Here is an 18788-nt window from a genome sequence, read left to right as displayed (position 1 = left end):
TGTGTGACCTGTCCAAGGGAAACTGCTTTGGCTGGGGGTTAGACCCAGTAAAAAATAGGCGAGTTCCACGGACTTGTGGAGGGCTGGATGTGTCCCTTGGTCAGTTGCTCCTCTATTCAATCTTGGAAGTGGGCAAGTTTTTCTTTAGTAAGCGGCCATCGCTCGACCCAAACGGGGGGTTGTATTTTCCAGGTTAATTTTCAAGTAAGCTGCCCACTTTCTATGGTCACCATCAAAACTCCTTTTGCTCTGTGCCCAGCCTTGCTCTCAGTGGATAAACGCATCCCTGAGCCTGTGGCACATACGAGCAAATGCTGCAAACCGATTCATCAGGAGACAGTGATTTCTGGGTGGGTTGGGTGGGAGGTGTGGATGGGAGCGGTGGGTGTAGAGACCAAGTGGGTCCCTGATCCGATGGCTGACAAGGCAGATTCTGGCCAGGCGGCTTCGGGACCGTCTCTGTAGGGCTTTTGTCCGTGTGCACAGGCTCCTTGTCAGTGTCCATGGGCTCAGGAGGTGCCGTGGGGACAACACTGACCGGTGCTTTAGTCTGTGTTTCTCTGTATCCGTAGCCTTCGGGTGGGGGGGCGGTCGGTCCTGGGACTGGGGGCTCAAACCCTTTCCCAGCAGGCCGTGCCGTTGCCGCCAGAGCTTTAGCAGCCCCCGTGGCATCTGTCTGCTCCGCTTTTATGCTTTCCAGAGTGGACATCCCAAGTTTCCCAGCAGCAGCAACTCTCTTGCCCTTCTTGTCTCCCCTAGAGACTGCATCCCATAATTTATCCCCCACCCCTTGCCAGGTGTTTACACTGAGCACTAAGTGCAGTTGGAGTGAAACTCCATGGTCACAACCCCACCGCAGCAGACGCTCCAGTGCTGGCTCATCCTATTTTATGCCTCTTTGAAAGGGTTGTTGCTCAAATCCTGACTATGGCCCTTTCCTCACTAGAGAACTCATTCCCCAGAGCTGTAACAGCTGCTCACCTTCTCAGCTGTACTGCTGCAGGGGGTTGTTTTCTCTTCTCTCCACCATCCTTGAGCACTGTCTGGTTGCTGCAGGGATTGTTTCCAGCTGCTCTTTCCCTCTGGAGTTTGTGGTGACCGGCAACGAGCAACACCCAATTCGATATGAATTTCAGGTGAAGCCGTTTATTGGGTGAAATCCCACAGATTAGAGACATTTGTTACTGCAAAGGTGGCAAGCTGAACAACTGCTACTTGGTTACACACACTGTTCACACCCCACTGACTGGTTTGTGATTATAACGAGTTCTGATAACCCATCTTATCGCCAAATATCCTTAGTTTACCTTTGATGCCTAAAAGCATCCGCACACCGGCTGTTTGCCCATCTTCTTGTGGCCGGTTCTGGGAAGGAAGAAGCTGGGTGCTATCTGGGGAGGATACCGGGCAGAGGAGCGGCTGGAGAGGGGCGTGTCTATGCAAATAAAGATCAGAGGTGCGCGCAGGGGCTGCTGGGAGTGCTCGGTGCGGAGCTCTCCGCCGGTTAACGGAGCCGGGAGCAGCGGATCCCGGCGGGAAGAGGGGGATAGGCAGGGGAATATGAATGCGAGGGGGACCTGAGGGTGTTTCGGGGCAAATGTGTATTAACCGTGTTTTGTGTGAGTGCCGGCGGGGGTGTGTAGAGGTTCTGGTTGGCTGTCAGGTATCGCTTCTCGGCCTTTTGGCTAGGATCGAGGGTAGTACCTGCTCATTTTAGTTTAATATCTGATACGTCCTTAAGGAGAGGACTTTATGTTCGGCGATTTTTTGGTCCCGGGTGGGCATTCCGATCTCTTCGCCCCGGGAGGGATGGGTGTGCCTGGAGTCGGGTCCCGGTGAGGGGGATAAACCCGGCTTCTTGCCTGTCTCTAAACAGACCGTCTGTCTGCTGACAGGTGGTCCCTGTCTGTCGCGAGTCACAACCTTGCTCTCATTTATTTTGTTCTCCTTAGCACCTTTCCCTCCAAGCATCTTGCAATAGTTAGTCATTGAATTTACTCTTATTTATGTGTAAATTATAAATGCGATTTCTTATGCTCCCTTCTATACGTCCACCCCCATCAACCATGCCAGTGTCTTGGGAACAGCCTGTGCAGTTTGCTCTGTCCCCAGATCACAAACGTTCCCTTCACACCCTGAGCTCCTGAGCTCCTTTGTTAATTCTTTCTCCCCCTCCCTCCCTTCTGCCAGGATGTTCAGCAAGGAGAGAAGACGACGGACAAACAGCTCCTCCAACAAGGGAAGGGAGAATGGCCTGGAAGCCCGGCTGACCCGCTGCCCGCCAGCGCCAACAAGTCATGACAGGGAGAATAAGCCCTGCCCTTGTGGTGGGGACTTTGTAGCTGGTGTAAATGGGGCTGGGGGCTTCATCTGCTCTGTGCTGAGAGAGGCAGCATCTAGTTCTAGTGCTGGCAGCCTGACTTGAAGGCAGGAGATTCCCGGTGCTGGCTGTTCAAAGGGATCGATGCTCCTCCCGTCTGACACGGAGGAGTTTTGCCTCGTTGGGGAATCCTGTTCTCCCCGGGAAGGAGAAACGTGAGGTAAACACAGGGGGTGCCGGGATTCTCGGGGTGGAAACCCGGGGGCACCCCGAGAAGCCTCACCCCGGCTGCCCGCGCAGCTCCCTCCCTCCCCGCATCCCCGCCCTTCTGGCTCGGGCAGGGCAGGGGGAGCGGGGTGGCTGCGGGACCCAGCCGAACCCAGCGGGACAGGGGAAACCGACTCGTTCCCGCCCACTGGGTTCGGCCATTCCCGGCGGGTTCGGCCATTCCCGGCGGGTTCGGCGGCGGGTCGCTCGTCGCCGTTGCCCGGGCAGCCGGTCCGGCCGGTCCCGGGCGGGGCCGTTCAACGCTTCCCAAGTCCCCGCTCCGTGTCCCGGGACACGCGTCCTGCCCACCCGCCGCTCTCGCTCAGTCGAGCCTTCGGCCATGGCTGAGCCGGTCTGTGCTGCGGGAGCAGGAGCGGAGACCGGCCCCGAGCGCCGGGAGAGCGCTGGGGAAAGGGCTCGGTAAGCCCCGGGAGCCTCCGTCCTCTCCCCCGCTGAGCCGAGGGGAGGAGACCGGAGGGGGAACCTGCCCAGGGGCCGGGCCGCCGGCCGCTCCCACCCACCCGCGTCCCTCGGGCCGCAGAACCTGCGGTGGTGGGGCGGAGAGAGAGAGGAGAGGAGAGAGCCGCCCCTCTCCTGCCCGGGCTCTGCCTCCCCAGACAGGCGGCGGGAGGAGCCAATGGCGGGGCTGCCCCGCACAGCCCTGGGAGGGGCGGCCGGGCAGGGCCGGGCCGGGCAAGCGGGGGGCAGAGCCGGGGAGGGACGGCCCAGCCCGGCCCAGCCCAGCCTGGCGCTGCCCAGGGAGGGGGAGCAGCACCGCGCATGCGTGGCCGGCCCTGGGCCACACCCCCCCGTTGGCTCCTCCGCGTTCTCCCTGCCCAGACAGGCAGCGGTCGGAGCCAATGGCGGGGCTGCTCCGCACCCTGGTGGGAGGGGCCGGGCCGTGCCGGGCGCGGCGCAGGACGGGCGCGTTCCCGCCGCGGGCTGCCGGTGTTTGTGTCCCGATGGCTGCTGGGGCCCCTCGGCGGCCTCTTCGCCGCCGTCCGCCGCGCCCCCCGAGCTGTCCCCGGCCGCGCCGCCGCTGCAGAGGCCGCCCCCCAGGTCAGCGATCCGCCCCGAGGCCGCACGGCCTCCCGGGTGCGGCCTGCGGGACCTCTCCTGGGCGTTGGAGCCCAGGGCGGGAGCGGAGCTGCGGGTCCCCCCGCCCCGAGAAGGCCCCTGGCGAACCCGCCCCCCTTGGCCCCCCGGGGGCTTTTCCGTCTGGGAAGCGGGGAGTTGGGAAAGAAACGGGCCCTGGGAGCGCGCGTGGGGCAGGAGCAGAGGGCTCAGTGTGTGTGTGTGTGAGGGGGAGCAGCGGCTGGGGGCGAGTCCCGGCGTAGGGCGTGTGGAGACACGGGGCTGCCTTCCCGGGGCTGAACCAGTGCCAGCGTCCCGGAGCTCCCAGGCACAGATGGTGGGTGGTTGTGGGGTTGGAAGGGACCTGAGAGACCCATCTTGTTCCGGCCCCCCTGCTATGGGCAGTGATGGCCGTGCTGTGCCTGTGGCTTCTGTGTCCCAGGGTAGAAAGAGGCAAAACTGCGGGTGTGGATGGTGAAACCCCCGGGGAGAGTAACTCAGCGTTGTACACAGGGGCATTGCCCCGCTGAAGGGCAGTGTGTGGCTTGGGGGGGTGTTAACCTGTGCAGAGTAAAAGAAAAAGCCCCTTCCACGTTAGCCAAAGCCCTGTGTTTGGTGCTGGGAACAAGCGTAACTCATGAAGAAGCATTAACAGAAGGGAATTACACCACTGTAGTGGGATAATTAGCGGTGCCTTGGCTGGGAGAGGTGGGGGATGCTCTGCGGTGTCTGTGAGTGTGTCTGAGATGATCCCAGGGGGGCTTGGAAAGGGAACTCCAGCAATTAGCTCTGGGAGTTTTGCTTGTGTGAAGCTGAGCCGTGGTTGTACATCCCTGTTCTGTGTCTTCTCTCCACAGCCCTCATCTGCCTGTGGAACATCCTGATGGGCAGGAACCTCCAAAGCTACAACCAGGTGGCGCCCATGACAAAGGTAGTTCACAGCCCTGGTTCTTCTGGGGTTTGGTGTCCCTTGTAAAACTGAGGGGTGTCTGAAACTGCAGAAGGGTGTGCAGCTTGGAATGAATCCCAGTGCTCTGGGTGGGATCGAGGAGCTGGGCTGCCATGCAAATGGCGATCTGAACCCCCTCTTAAGTCACGCTGTCATGTGTTCTGCTTTTGTTGTTCAGATGATGCCATCCCTGGGTGTGAAGAGAAGGCTGAAGAAGCTGCTGCTGCTGCGGTGAAGGTACCAGCCAGGGCAGCAAGGAAACGCCGAGCTTCGGGCAGCGATGCCGCTCCAGGAGCAGAGTCTGTGGGAGAGGTTAGCAGAGACTTTCCTGACCCTGTGCAGCCTCAGGCTCTTCTTTGCCCTTGACAGCAGGCGCCTCTTGTGTGCTGGGTTTGCCTTGCTCATGATTCCTCAGGTCATCAAGGGAGAGATGCAACATATAGATGGGCTCGAGATCGAGGGGTGGACTTAACCATGGATGCTATTGCACAAGTTATCCATGAGTGTGAGACGTGTGCCGCAATCAGGCAAGCGAAGCGGTTGAAGCCCCTTTGGTATGGAGGCCGGTGGATGAAATATAAATATGGGGAGGCCTGGCAGATTGATTACATCACCCTCCCACGCACCCGCCATGGCAAGCGCTACGTGCTTACGATGGTGGAGGCAACCACTGGCTGGCTAGAAACATATCCCATATCCCATACCCCATGCCACTGCCCGGAATACAATCCTGGGTCTTGAAAGGCAAGTCCTATGGCGACACGGCACCCCAGAAAGAATCGAGTCAGACAACGGGACTCATTTCCGAAATGCTCTCATAGACACCTGGGCAAAAGAGCATGGCATTGAGTGGGTGTATCACATTCCTTATCATGCACCAGCCTCTGGGAAAATTGAACGATATAATGGGCTCTTAAAGACTACACTGAAAGCGATGGGTGGTGGAACATTCAAACACTGGGATACACATTTAGCCAAAGCCATGTGGTTAGTTAACTCTAGGGGATCCACCAATCGAGCTGGTCCTGCCCAGTCAAAATCTCCATGTACTGTAGAAGGAGACAGAGTCCCAGTGGTACATATGAAGAGTATATTAGGGAAGACGGTTTGGGTCATCCCTGCTTCGGGCAAAGGTAAACCCGTGTCTGGGATTGCTTTTGCTCAAGGACCTGGTTGTACTTGGTGGGTAATGCAGAAGAATGGAGAAGTTCGATGTGTACCCCAGAGGGATTTGATTTTAGGTGAGAATAGCCAATACAATTAATAAGGTAGAAATTGTATTATAATAACTGCTCTGTACATTCATTATTGCTATTATTGCTGTATGTTGTTGTATGTTGTACCAATCGAGTTCCAGCCGGAGTCATACAAGTCAATGAAGGAAGAGTGCCACGATGACGGGACCAAGACCTGGTGTTCCAAGAACTTTTTCCTCCTTCCCTTTGAAAATGAACACCTTTGATTCACAGACTATGAACATGGACCATGTCGGCTGTATCGACTGAGAGCCTGAGATGCAACGATCCAGTGACGCATACTGACACCATGAGAGACTGTTACGAAGAATGAAGCCTGAAAAGCATCATGGACTAAATGTTCATTCACTCAACAAACTCAGAGGAATGGACTAAGGGAATGATACCTGTATGCACATATGTGCGTATACATGTGTGCACACATATATGTGTGTCTAAAACAAGAAATGGTTGGATTTGGTCATGACGTAAATGGTATGGAATAAGGGGTGGATAATGTCCTGGTTTGGGTCAGGATGGAGTTAATTTCATTTGTAACAGCAGATGAATGCTGTGTTTGAGAGTAAAATGGGAGTACTGCTGATAACACCCTGATGTTTCTAGTTGCTGTCAGACAGTCAAGGACTTTCTCAGCTCTTCATGAGAAAGGAGGGGCGAAGCCAGGACAGGTGACCCAACTGACCAAAGAGAATATTCCACGCCAATTACGTCCTGCCCAGGATATCGGGGGCTGACGGGAGGAAGGCCTGGGGCGGCTCCGGGACGCACGGTTCTTGGGGGACGGTCGGGTTCTGGGACGGCTCTGGGTGGCACGGCCTGAGTTGTATGGTTTGGTGAGAAACTGCATTGTGTATCAACAGCTTCATATATTTTGCTTTGAAGTCCTGTTAGTATTGATACATTGTATCTTTCTGTTATCTTAGTAAACTATCCTTATCCCAACCCACGGGCCTCTTAATTTCTTGATTTTGGGGTTATTTGCCCCTTTCTCTTCCTTTTTCCCTTCCCTTACTTCTCACCCCCCTTCCCTCTTCCCTTTAACCTGCTCTTTTCCTTAAAGGAGCAGGCAGCTGCGTGGATCTTGGCCCTCAGCCGGGGTGAAACCACGACACTGCCCCTCTGGTCTGCCCGAGTTCAGAGTCACCCAGCTGAGTGTGAAGAGCCTCTGCACAGAAATGCCCACTGTGTTTTGTCATGACACCAGTGCAGGATGTTTGACAGTCTCGTTGTACTTTAGGTATTTGTTTTCCTTTAGCTGTGGCTCCCCACTCACATGTAGACAGTTGTGTAGGAATAAATTGTCTCCTTTCTGGTGCTCTGACATGTATCAATGCCAAATGCCGTGCTTATAAACACTGTGGTTCTTCTCTATTGTTTTTTCCTGCCCCACAGTGCTCCAGCCTCCTCGACTGCTGAGGCCTCCTTGACTGCTCCAGCCTTCCCCCCTGCTCCAGTCTTGTACAGTGCTCCAATCTACACCGTTGCTCGAATCTATTCTGGAGTTAAATCACACTCCAGTCTTCCATCCTACTGCTGTGTGCCATCCTACTACTGCCGTGTGCCATCCTACTACTCCAGCTTGCCATCCTACTTCCATTTTCCATCCTACTACTGCCACATGCCATTCTACTCTGCTGTTCCATCCTTGCTCCGTCTTCCATCCTTGTCCGGTTTTCCAACCTTCTCCAGTCAACCAGTGACAACTGTGTATCAGCTGGACCAACAGAAATATGGAGGAGATCCCTTTCCATCTGGGACTCCAAAGACCTGTGAGTATCCCCATGATTTGTACCTGTCCCACTTGGTGGGTAGACTGTAGCTGCACCACACAGCAGGAGGACGTAGTATCTGGTTGTCGGGACTTGTGGAGGGTGACACATTACTGCACCCCCTTAGGTACCCGCTACTTAACTCAGGCTTGTGGTTACATGGTGCTCTTCAGTCCTTTTTTCATGCTGTTGGTGACTCTCTCTGTGGCAGCAGAGCTTTGAATCCCCGTAAGCTGGTGGTTGTAACACCATGTGTTGGAGGGCAGACAGCAGGTATTGTCCCAGCCCCCGGCCTGGGAACTTCCTCTGCCCAAAAGCTTTTGTATTTCCTCTTCCTGGAGGTGCACCTGGTATGTGGGTACAGGGTGGGCATTGCAGTTCCTTGCTTGGTTCTCCTGTTCCTCCTCTGACAAGGGGTGATCTGGAGGGTTCCTAAATGAGCTTCTGCTGTTGTGGGAGTCTCCTTCAGCAGCTGGCTTTTTGTGGGAATAAATGCTGGAGATAAAGAGGATCTTTTGTTCTCTTTTGGGTTAAACAGCAAATTCCTGCAAGAAGAAAACCGGGAGAAAAGAAAGGTGGAGCTGGCTTGTTCCCAGGGGACTCCTCACAGCACGGAGCCCCACGTAAGTGAGCGCTGCTTGGGTTTGGAAAATGAACTGTGGCTCCTTGTGGTGAGGGTCTGAACCCGTCCGAGTTCAGCCCAAGTCATCAGCCCGAAGCTTCTCCTGTTCTTATGGCACCACCTCTGGCTGCGAGCGGAGCGGGAAGCTGGGTTGGACTCTCCAAGCAGAGCCTCTTCTCGCTGGCCCAGTGCTCTCTTTGCTGTTTTGGGGTTGGGGTTTGTTTAATCAGTCTGCCCCATTCAGGTGAATCTGACTTTGTCCCCATTCCATAAGTTTTTAAGGATCTGTTGAGCCCTTGTCAGAGACCGTAGGCTGCCAAACCCAGCTCTGGGATGAGGATTGATTCTGGCTTGGAGCACAGAGCCCGGTGTGTGACAGAGCAGGGGCTGGTGCCAGTGTTTCTCAGGACATTCCCTCCGAGGGAAAAGCGAGGCCTCAAGCCTTGATTGCGGAGACTCGGCGCTGTGCAGAGCTGGGTGTGCCGAGAGCTGGGGGGACCCGCCGAGCCTGCGGGAGTGGGAAGCGCATCCCGAGTTGGGTGCGGTTAGCGCAGGGCTGGTGTGGGTAACGCCTGCTGCTCGTCCTCTGAGGGAACGTCACATCCTCTGCCTTCCTCTGCCTTCCCTAGGAAATCCCTCAGCAGCAGAACAGCAGCGACTGTGGGGGTTTCGCCTGCCAACACGCAGACAGCATCTCCCAAGACGAGCCCATGACCTTTCCTCAAGTGAGCGAAGGTTTCCAACAGCTCCAGAGCTATTTTGCCCTGGGTTTTTTCAAGAGCTGGGGGAGGGGAGTTCAGGCAGCAGCTTGGTTTGTACCTCTCCTTGGGCACGCGCTTGCTGGGGTCGGCACTTTGGGGTGGCCTCAGCAGGGCAGAGCTGCGCTCCCCGTCCCTAACGAACCGGGTGTTTGTGCCTCCTTGCCACCCTGACTTTCTATTTAATGGCTTTCTCTCTCCTCTTTCCAGAGTCACATCCCTCACTTCCACAGGAAGATGGTGTGGGCCATAATCCACCAGCAGCTGCTGTGAGACGGGCACCACTGCAGTCACACTGTGATTCCCTTGGACTGACCCTCATTTTAGTTTCTCTTCTGAAGTTTGACCAAGTCCCTGCAATGTGGGGTTGGGTTTGTTGTTCTGTTTTTGTCTGTTAAATGTGCAAAGAGAAATATTTATTTTTTTTATTGCATTAAATATTTAAATTCTATAAAAAAAAAAGCCGTGCTGGTGTGAAGCTGTTTGGGACCGGAGCGGCGTTGACCCTATAAACAATATGTCATCAATCATGTTGGAGTGGGTTTTTTGGGGGTTCTTTCTGTTTTTCCCCCTTATATTCTCACAGCTGCTCTAACTCCTTTAAAATCAAAATCGACGAGTGCGAAGGCCCCGCCGCAGAAGACAACGTGGTCTGGTGCATCAGGCCAGCAGTTGGATTCACAGAGGGTATCTGCAAGCCAAGATGTGCCTGCTGAGCAGAGCTCAGCACCAAGAGAAAAGCCTCCCACTCTGGCTCTACCTGAAGGCAGCATCGTGCCCCACAGTAAAGGGGTGCATAAAGAGGATGAACTGGCCTTGCATCTTGACGGTACCAGGGCAGCAGGAATGGGTGAAGGTCACACAGGAGGTAAGGGATTTCCAAATCCTCCTACAAATACATGGGGACCAAGTGTTTTATGTGCTGTACCCCTTCTGCTTCAGAACATGTCTAAATCTATCCTCTCCCTCTAAATCTATTCCTCTCAGCAGAGGAATATTTAGCCCTTGTACAGGTGGGTATGCATTTGCTCTCAGAATTCCCATCGCTGTTGGCTCTGGGTGAATTTCAGGGTCTGCTGCAAAGGGGTGAATGGGCTGGTCCCCTTTCAGCATGGAGTTTACTGTCTAAAGCTGAGGGTGTGCGTGAGCAGCCCAGTGAAATGGGCCGTGTCTGGGTGCTGAACACCCCGCTGCTTTGAGACCTGCTCGTATGAATGGTTTCTGCTCCCGTTGAGGCAGCCTCCAGTAAGCACGGGGTCCTTCTCTCTTTATGGGCTGCTGCTGAATGGATGGATGGCAGCAGGTTTCTGAGGTGCTGCTGGGCGAGGCAGAGACGTGCTCTGAGGAGCTGTGGTTGAGTCAATCAGTTGCAGACCAAGTGCCCTTGAACCCTGTCAGTTCTGTGTGAAGAGTTGCATGGCCCCCCACGTGCTGAACTCCAAGTCAATGCTGGCCACATGTTTTTACAGCAGCATACACACCCTACTTTCTGTGTCCAGCATAGACTTGGCCAGCAGATGAATGCCTGCTATTCCCAACTGGATATTCCCACCCTGCCAACTCCAGTAGAAGGCAAGTAACTCAACTGCTCACAAGCTGTTTGCTTGAGAAACTTGTAGGGTCATGCAAAAGCCCAATGCCCCTGAGCACGGTAGTGGCAGACAGACTTGAGAGTCCAAGGCAGCTCTGCTGTGTCGCAGCTGCAGGCGGGTCTGATGGAGGGGCAGGGGTGTGGAAGGGAGATGGGAGCAGCAGAAGGAATGCTGTTGGTTCTCAGGAGGTCGCTGTGCAGCGCGGCTGATCCGCCCGAAGGGCTCGTTTCTGGGCATCCACTCACCCTGAGCTCTTCTGCTTTGCAGTTGGCAGGATCTGCGTGGCTCCGGCTCTGGATGGGGCGTGGTTACGGGCTCAAGTCAATAGGTACTTTGAAGAGACCGGTGAAGTGGAGCTCCGCTACGTGGACTATGGAGGCTACAACAGAGTGAAGATCGACCAGCTCAGGAAGATCAGGTCTGTAGCTCCTCTGCTGCTGCTGCTTGGATTGCTGGGACTGTGGTCTGGGGTCTTTGGAGGGTCTTTACTTTTAAACTGAATTCCTGCTAAAGCAGTTGATTAATTGCCGTAACCTTCAAGGACACAGGAGAAACTTAAATCCATCTTCTTTGGGTTTATTCCCTTTTCCTTCAGGTCTGACTTCTTATCGCTGCCTTTCCAAGCAGCAGAAGTTTTGCTGGACAACGTGGTCCCGCTGGCAGGTAACGGAGCTCTCGAGACGTACCCTGGTGGTGCTCTGGCAGGTTTCCCTGGGTGCCAGCTGTGTACCAGCCTTGATTCTGTCTCAGCCTTCTCCCTCCCCTTGCGAGCGCAGCCTCTGAAGGGACTGGAGTGAGGGCTGGAGAAAACGTATTTTCTTCTAAATGTGTGAGTGTGGCACAACCTGTCAGGCTCCAGGGGAGAGATGGGGAAGGGCCAGGCTTTCTCCTGTGTGGAGGGAGGAGAGAAGGAATGACTTTACTGAAGAGCAGGTTGGCAGGACCTTCAGGGTATAGGTGAAGTAGCTGGAGCTACTCTGCCACCTACTGTCCCGAAGGAGTTACCAAGGCAAACTTAGCTTTTAATTTGCTAGACAAACGCCTGAGATTTTCCTACTAGTCAGAGTCAAAACAGCAATGGCAGATGAAAAGTCTGCTCTTCTGCCTTTCAAGCCTCCCAATTCATCAGCTGCTGGCGTTCACATGCAGGTGGCTTTAGAAAGCGCTCGGTCCTTTCCCTTCGGCAGCACAGCAGGGATAATACTTGTGTGACCTCCAGCTGGATAGGCTGGGTCCAGCAAATGCCTCCAGTGGTGGCAGGGGAGGGTTCTCTGTTCGGGCTGCTGTCAGAGGTCAGGCAGGGCTGGTTGCATAGTCCCTCCTGGCCTGTGAAGCCTGGCACCATCTCATCTGCTGTCTCCCGCTCTGCTCTCTCCACAGACGAGGATCACTTCTCATCCCAAGCGGACGCAGCCATGGTGGAGATGACCAGAGGTGCAGTCCTGGTGGCGCAGGTCAGTGGGAGCTGTCTGGGAAAGCCTTGCTGCTGCGTTGAGTGCTGCTGTTGTCCCCTCTCCTCCAGCATCCTGTGTGTGCTTCAGGCTAGAACAAAGGCCCAGCTTGGACGCCTGGCTGCTGGGCAGGGCTCTCGTGGAGAAACCTTGGTGCTGAGACCTTCCTGGTGCAGCATCGGCAGCGCAGTGGCTGACGCTGGCCGTGCCAACTCTGTGGCTCAGGGCAGGGCACTGCTGAGAATCGCTCACACTCGCGACTAGGACTGGTGTCTGTCTGCACACTGATGTCGGTCTGTCTTTTCCAGGTCACAAATTATGACAGTGCCACAGGTCTGCCACTGGTAGAGCTCTGAACTCGATGGGAGATGAGGTGTGTCTGGCCACATGCCTGTTTTTTCAACACTCTTAGAGTTGACGATGATGATGATGCAGAGTGTTGATCAGCAACTGGCTGATGGTTCTTTCCAGTGGCTTGTTCACCTTTCTACTTCTTTCCCCCCCCTTCAGATGCTGTCAGTGAACAGAGCTCTAGTGGAAAGAGGGCTGGCTCAGCGGCTTGACCACTAGAGATGCCCCAGATGCTCTGACGCTTATTTCTGCAGAGAAATCTTATTTTGCACTGTTACAATTTGGTTTGGCAAGTTCTTAAAAGAAAACGTTCTCTTACCAGTGTGTGGAGTTTTTCTGGTCTGTTCAAACACATTTCGTAGGGAGCACAGCTCGTCCTTACGCGGTGTCTGGGTCACACGAGACCGGGAGATACTTCATGGGAGGATGAACGTGCACCATGTTATTATGGCTTAGACACACTAGGAGTAAAAAAACCCAAACCAACTACTCAAAAACCTACTAAATACAGCCTGGTGCTAACGTGAGTTTCGTGGCCAGCGATGCACAGAAGACCAGCAGTTTGTTGCTGCTTAGAAACATCCAGTCTTCAGTTTCCACACAGCATCCTTGAGCTCCTGGATCCTCACGCTGTAGATGAGGGGGTTCACTGCTCAGGGAACCACCAAGTAAAGAAATGCCACTACCAGGTTCACTTGACTGTGGAGACAGGACAAGGGGCAATGGCATCTTGTAGGAGCATAGGAATTTCCACACCAACATGTGGAAGAACTTTTTCAGTGAGAGTGAGGGAGCCCTGGGACAGGCTGCCCAGGGGAGTTTGGAGTCTCCTTCTCTGGAGCTATTCCAGCCCCATCTGTACGCCGACCTGTGTGACCTGTCCAAGGGAAACTGCTTTGGCTGGGGGTTAGACCCAGTAAAAAATAGGCGAGTTCCACGGACTTGTGGAGGGCTGGATGTGTCCCTTGGTCAGTTGCTCCTCTATTCAATCTTGGAAGTGGGCAAGTTTTTCTTTAGTAAGCGGCCATCGCTCGACCCAAACGGGGGGTTGTATTTTCCAGGTTAATTTTCAAGTAAGCTGCCCACTTTCAATGGTCACCATCAAAACTCCTTTTGCTCTGTGCCCAGCCTTGCTCTCAGTGGATAAACGCATCCCTGAGCCTGTGGCACATACGAGCAAATGCTGCAAACCAATTCATCAGGAGACAGTGATTTCTGGGGGAGTTGGGTGGGAGGTGTGGATGGGAGCGGTGGGTGTAGAGACCAAGTGGGTCCCTGATCCGATGGCTGACAAGGCAGATTCTGGCCAGGCGGCTTCGGGACCGTCTCTGTAGGGCTTTTGTCCGTGTGCACAGGCTCCTTGTCAGTGTCCATGGGCTCAGGAGGTGCCGTGGGGACAACACTGACCGGTGCTTTAGTCTGTGTTTCTCTGTATCCGTAGCCTTCGGGTGGGTGGGCGGTCGGTCCTGGGACTGGGGGCTCAAACCCTTTCCCAGCAGGCCATGCCGTTGCCGCCAGAGCTTTAGCAGCCCCCGTGGCATCTGTCTGCTCCGCTTTTATGCTTTCCAGAGTGGACATCCCAAGTTTCCCAGCAGCAGCAACTCTCTTGACCTTCTTGTCTCCCCTAGAGACTGCATCCCATAATTTATCCCCCACCCCTTGCCAGGTGTTTACACTGAGCACTAAGTGCAGTTCGAGTGGTCACAACCCCACCGCAGCAGACGCTCCAGTGCTGGCTCATCCTATTTTATGCCTCTTTGAAAGGGTTGTTGCTCAAATCCTGACTGTGGCCCTTTCCTCACTAGAGAACTCATTCCCCAGAGCTGTAACAGCTGCTCACCTTCTCAGCCGTACTGCTGCAGGGGGTTGTTTTCTCTTCTCTCCACCATCCTTGAGCACTGTCTGGTTGCTGCAGGGATTGTTTCCAGCTGCTCTTTCCCTCTGGAGTTTCGCTGGTTTCTTCACTCATGGTATCAGGAGCTGGTCGGTCGCAGGTTCAGGTTGTGTCGGTCGATCTCGGGATCACGTCGGGGTCACCATTTGTGGTGACCGGCAACGAGCAACACCCAATTCGATATGAATTTCAGGTGAAGCCGTTTATTGGGTGAAATCCCACAGATTAGAGACATTTGTTACTGCAAAGGTGGCAAGCTGAACAACTGCTACTTGGTTACACACACTGTTCACACCCCACTGACTGGTTTGTGATTATAACGAGTTCTGATAACCCATCTTATCGCCAAATATCCTTAGTTTACCTTTGATGCCTAAAAGCATCCGCACACCGGCTGTTTGCCCATCTTATTGTGGCTGGTTCTGGGAAGGGAGAAGCTGGGTGCTATCTGGGGAGGATACCGGGCAGAGGAGCGGCTGGAGAGGGGCGTGTCTATGCAAATAAAGATCAGAGGTGCGCGCAGGGGCTGCTGGGAGTGCTCGGTGCGGAGCTCTCCGCCGGTTAACGGAGCCGGGAGCAGCGGATCCCGGCGCGAAGAGGGGGATAGGCAGGGGAATATGAATGCGAGGGGGACCTGAGGGTGTTTCGGGGCAAATGTGTATTAACCGTGTTTTGTGTGAGTGCCGGCTGGGGTGTATAGAGGTTCTGGTTGGCTTTTAGGCATGGCTTGTCGGCGTTTTGGCTAAAATCAAGTGTAGTATCTGTTTTTATTAGTTTAATATCCGATATGTCTTCAACGAGAGCACTTTATATTAAGCGATTTTTTTGGTCCCGGTTGGGCATTCCGATCTCTTTGACCCTCGAGGCATGGGGTCGCTTGAGTGGGGTCCCGGTGTGGGGGATAAACCCGGCTTCCCGCCTGTCTCTAAACAGACCGTCTGTCTGCTGACAGGTGGTCCCTGTCTGTCGCGAGTCACAACCTTGCTCTCATTTATTTTGTTCTCCTTAGCACCTTTCCCTCCAAGCATCTTGCAATAGTTAGTAATTGAATTTACTCTTATTTATGTGTAAATTATAAATGCGATTTCTTATGCTCCCTTCTATACGTCCACCCCCATCAACCATGCCAGTGTCTTGGGAACAGCCTGTGCAGTTTGCTCTGTCCCCAGATCACAAACGTTCCCTTCACACCCTGAGCTCCTGAGCTCCTTTGTTAATTCTTTCTCCCCCTCCCTCCCTTCTGCCAGGATGTTCAGCAAGGAGAGAAGAAGACGGACAAACAGCTCCTCCAACAAGGGAAGGGAGAATGGCCTGGAAGCCCGGCTGACCCGCTGCCCGCCAGCGCCAACAAGTCATGACAGGGAGAATAAGCCCTGCCCTTGTGGTGGGGACTTTGTAGCTGGTGTAAATGGGGCTGGGGGCTTCATCTGCTCTGTGCTGAGAGAGGCAGCATCTAGTTCTAGTGCTGGCAGCCTGACTTGAAGGCAGGAGATTCCCGGTGCTGGCTGTTCAAAGGGATCGATGCTCCTCCCGTCTGACACGGAGGAGTTTTGCCTCGGTGGGGAATCCTGTTCTCCCCGGGAAGGAGAAACGTGAGGTAAACACAGGGGGGGCCGGGATTCTCGGGGTGGAAACCCGGGGGCACCCCGAGAAGCCTCACCCCGGCTGCCCGCGCAGCTCCCTCCCTCCCCGCATCCCCGCCCTTCTGGCTCGGGCAGGGCAGGGGGAGCGGGGTGGCTGCGGGACCCAGCCGAACCCAGCGGGACAGGGGAAACCCACCCCGTTCCCGCTCGCAGGGTTCGGCCATTCCCGCTGGGTTCGGCGGCCGGTCGCTCGTCGCCGTTGCCCGGGCAGCCGGTCCGGCCGGTCCCGGGCGGGGCCGTTCAACGCTTCCCAAGTCCCCGCTCCGTGTCCCGGGACACGCGTCCTGCCCACCCGCCGCTCTCGCTCAGTCGAGCCTTCGGCCATGGCTGAGCCGGTCTGTGCAGCGGGAGCGGGACAGGAGACCGGCACCGAGCGCCGGGAGAGCGCTGGGGAAAGGGCTCGGTAAGCCCCGGGAGCCTCCGTCCTCTCCCCCGCTGAGCCGGGGGGAGGAGACCGGAGGGGGAACCTGCCCAGGGGCCGGGCCGCCGGCCGCTCCCACCCACCCGCGTCCCTCGGGCCGCAGAACCTGCGGTGGGGGGGCGGAGAGAGAGAGGAGAGGAGAGAGCCGCCCCTCTCCTGCCCGGGCTCTGCCTCCCCAGACAGGCGGCGGGAGGAGCCAATGGCGGGGCTGCCCCGCACAGCCCTGGGAGGGGCGGCCGGGCAGGGCCGGGCCGGGCAAGCGGGGGGCAGAGCCGGGGAGGGACGGCCCAGCCCGGCCCAGCCCAGCCTGGCGCTGCCCAGGGAGGGGGAGCAGCACCGCGCATGCGTGGCCGGCCCTGGGCCACACCCCCCCCGTTGGCTCCTCCGCGTTCTCCCTGCCCAGACAGGCAGCGGTCGGAGCCAATGGCGGGGCTGCTCCGCACCCTGGTGGGAGGGGCCGGGCCGTGCCAGGCGCGGCGCAGGACGGGCGCGTTCCCGCCGCGGGCTGCCGGTGCTTGTGTCCCGATGGCTGCTGGGGCCCCTCGGCGGCCTCTTCGCCGCCGTCCGCCGCGCCCCCCGCGCCGTCCCCGGCCGCGCCGCCGCTGCAGAGGCCGCCCCCCAGGTCAGCGATCCGCCCCGAGGCCGCACGGCCGCCCGAGGGCCTCGCCCCGTCCCTGAGGCCCCGCGGCCTCCCGGGTGCGGCCTGCGGGACCTCTCCTGGGCGTTGGAGCCCAGGGCGGGAGCGGAGCTGCGGGTCCCCCCGCCCCGAGAAGGCCCCTGGCGAACCCGGCCCCCTTGGCCCCCCGGGGGCTTTTCCGTCTGGGAAGCGGGGAGTTGGGAAAGAAACGGGCCCTGGGAGCGCGCGTGGGGCAGGAGCAGAGGGCTCAGTGTGTGTGTGTGTGTGTGTGTGTGTGTGTGTGAGGGGGGAGCAGCGGCTGGGGGCGAGTCCCGGCGTAGGGCGTGTGGAGACACGGGGCTGCCTTCCCGGGGCTGAACCGGTGCCAGCGTCCCGGAGCTCCCAGGCACAGATGGGGGGTGGTTGTGGGGTTGGAAGGGACCTGAGAGACCCATCTTGTTCCGGCCCCTGCTATGGGCAGTGATGGCCGTGCCGTGCCTGTGGCTTCTGTGTCCCAGGGTAGAAAGAGGCAAAACTGTGGGTGTGGGTGGTGAAACCCCCGGGGAGAGTAACTCAGCGTTGTACACAGGGGCATTGCCCTGGTGAAGGGCCGTGTGTGGCTTGGGGGGGGGTTAACCTGTGCAGAGTGAAACAAAGCCCCTTCCACGTTAGCCAAAGCCCTGTGTTTGGTGCTGGGAACAAGCGTAACTCATGAAGAAGTATTAACAGAAAGGAATTACCCCACTGTAGTGGGATAATTAGCGGTGCCTTGGCTGGGAGAGGTGGGGGATGCTCTGCGGTGTCTGTGAGTGTGTCTGAGATGATCCCAGGGGGGCTTGGAAAGGGAACTCCAGCAATTAGCTCTGGGAGTTTTGCTTGTGTGAAGCTGAGCTGTGGTTGTACATCCCTGTTCTGTGTCTTCTCTCCACAGCCCTCATCTGCCTGTGGAACATCCTGATGGGCAGGAACCTCCAAAGCTACAACCAGGTGGCGCCCATGACAAAGGTAGTTGACAGCCCTGGTTCTTCTGGGGTTTGGTGTCCCTTGTAAAACTGAGGGGTGTCTGAAACTGCAGAAGGGTGTGCAGCTTGGAATGAATCCCAGTGCTCTGGGTGGGATCGAGGAGCTGGGCTGCCATGCAAATGGCGATCTGAACCCCCTCTTAAGTTACGCTGTCATGTGGCCTGCTTTTGTTGTTCAGATGATGCCATCCCTGGGTGTGAAGAGAAGGCTGAAGAAGCTGCTGCTGCTGCGGTGAAGGTACCAGCCAGGGCAGCAAGGAAACGCCGAGCTTCGGGCAGCGATGCCGCTCCAGGAGCAGAGTCTGTGGGAGAGGTTAGCAGAGACTTTCCTGAACCTGTGCAGCCTCAGGCTCTTCTTTGCCCTTGACAGCAGGCGCCTCTTGTGTGCTGGGTTTGCCTTGCTCATGATTCCTCAGGTCATCAAGGGAGAGATGCAACATATAGATGGGCTCGAGATCGAGGGGTGGACTTAACCATGGATGCTATTGCACAAGTTATCCATGAATGTGAGACGTGCGCCGCAATCAGGCAAGCGAAGCGCTTGAAGCCACTTTGGTATGGAGGCCGGTGGATGAAATATAAATATGGGGAGGCCTGGCAGATTGATTACATCAGCCTCCCACGCACCCGCCATGGCAAGCGCTACGTGCTTACGATGGTGGAGGCAACCACTGGCTGGCTAGAAACATATCCTGTACCCCATGCCACTGCCCGGAATACAATCCTGGGTCTTGAAAGGCAAGTCCTATGGCGACACGGCACCCCAGAAAGAATTGAGTCAGA

Source organism: Gallinula chloropus (genome assembly GCF_964237585.1).
Source record: "Gallinula chloropus genome assembly, contig: HAP1_SCAFFOLD_110, whole genome shotgun sequence".
In the NCBI taxonomy this organism is placed as follows: Eukaryota; Metazoa; Chordata; class Aves; order Gruiformes; family Rallidae; genus Gallinula; species Gallinula chloropus.
The sequence above is the reverse complement of the archived record's forward strand: the minus strand, read 5'-3'. Positions refer to the sequence as shown.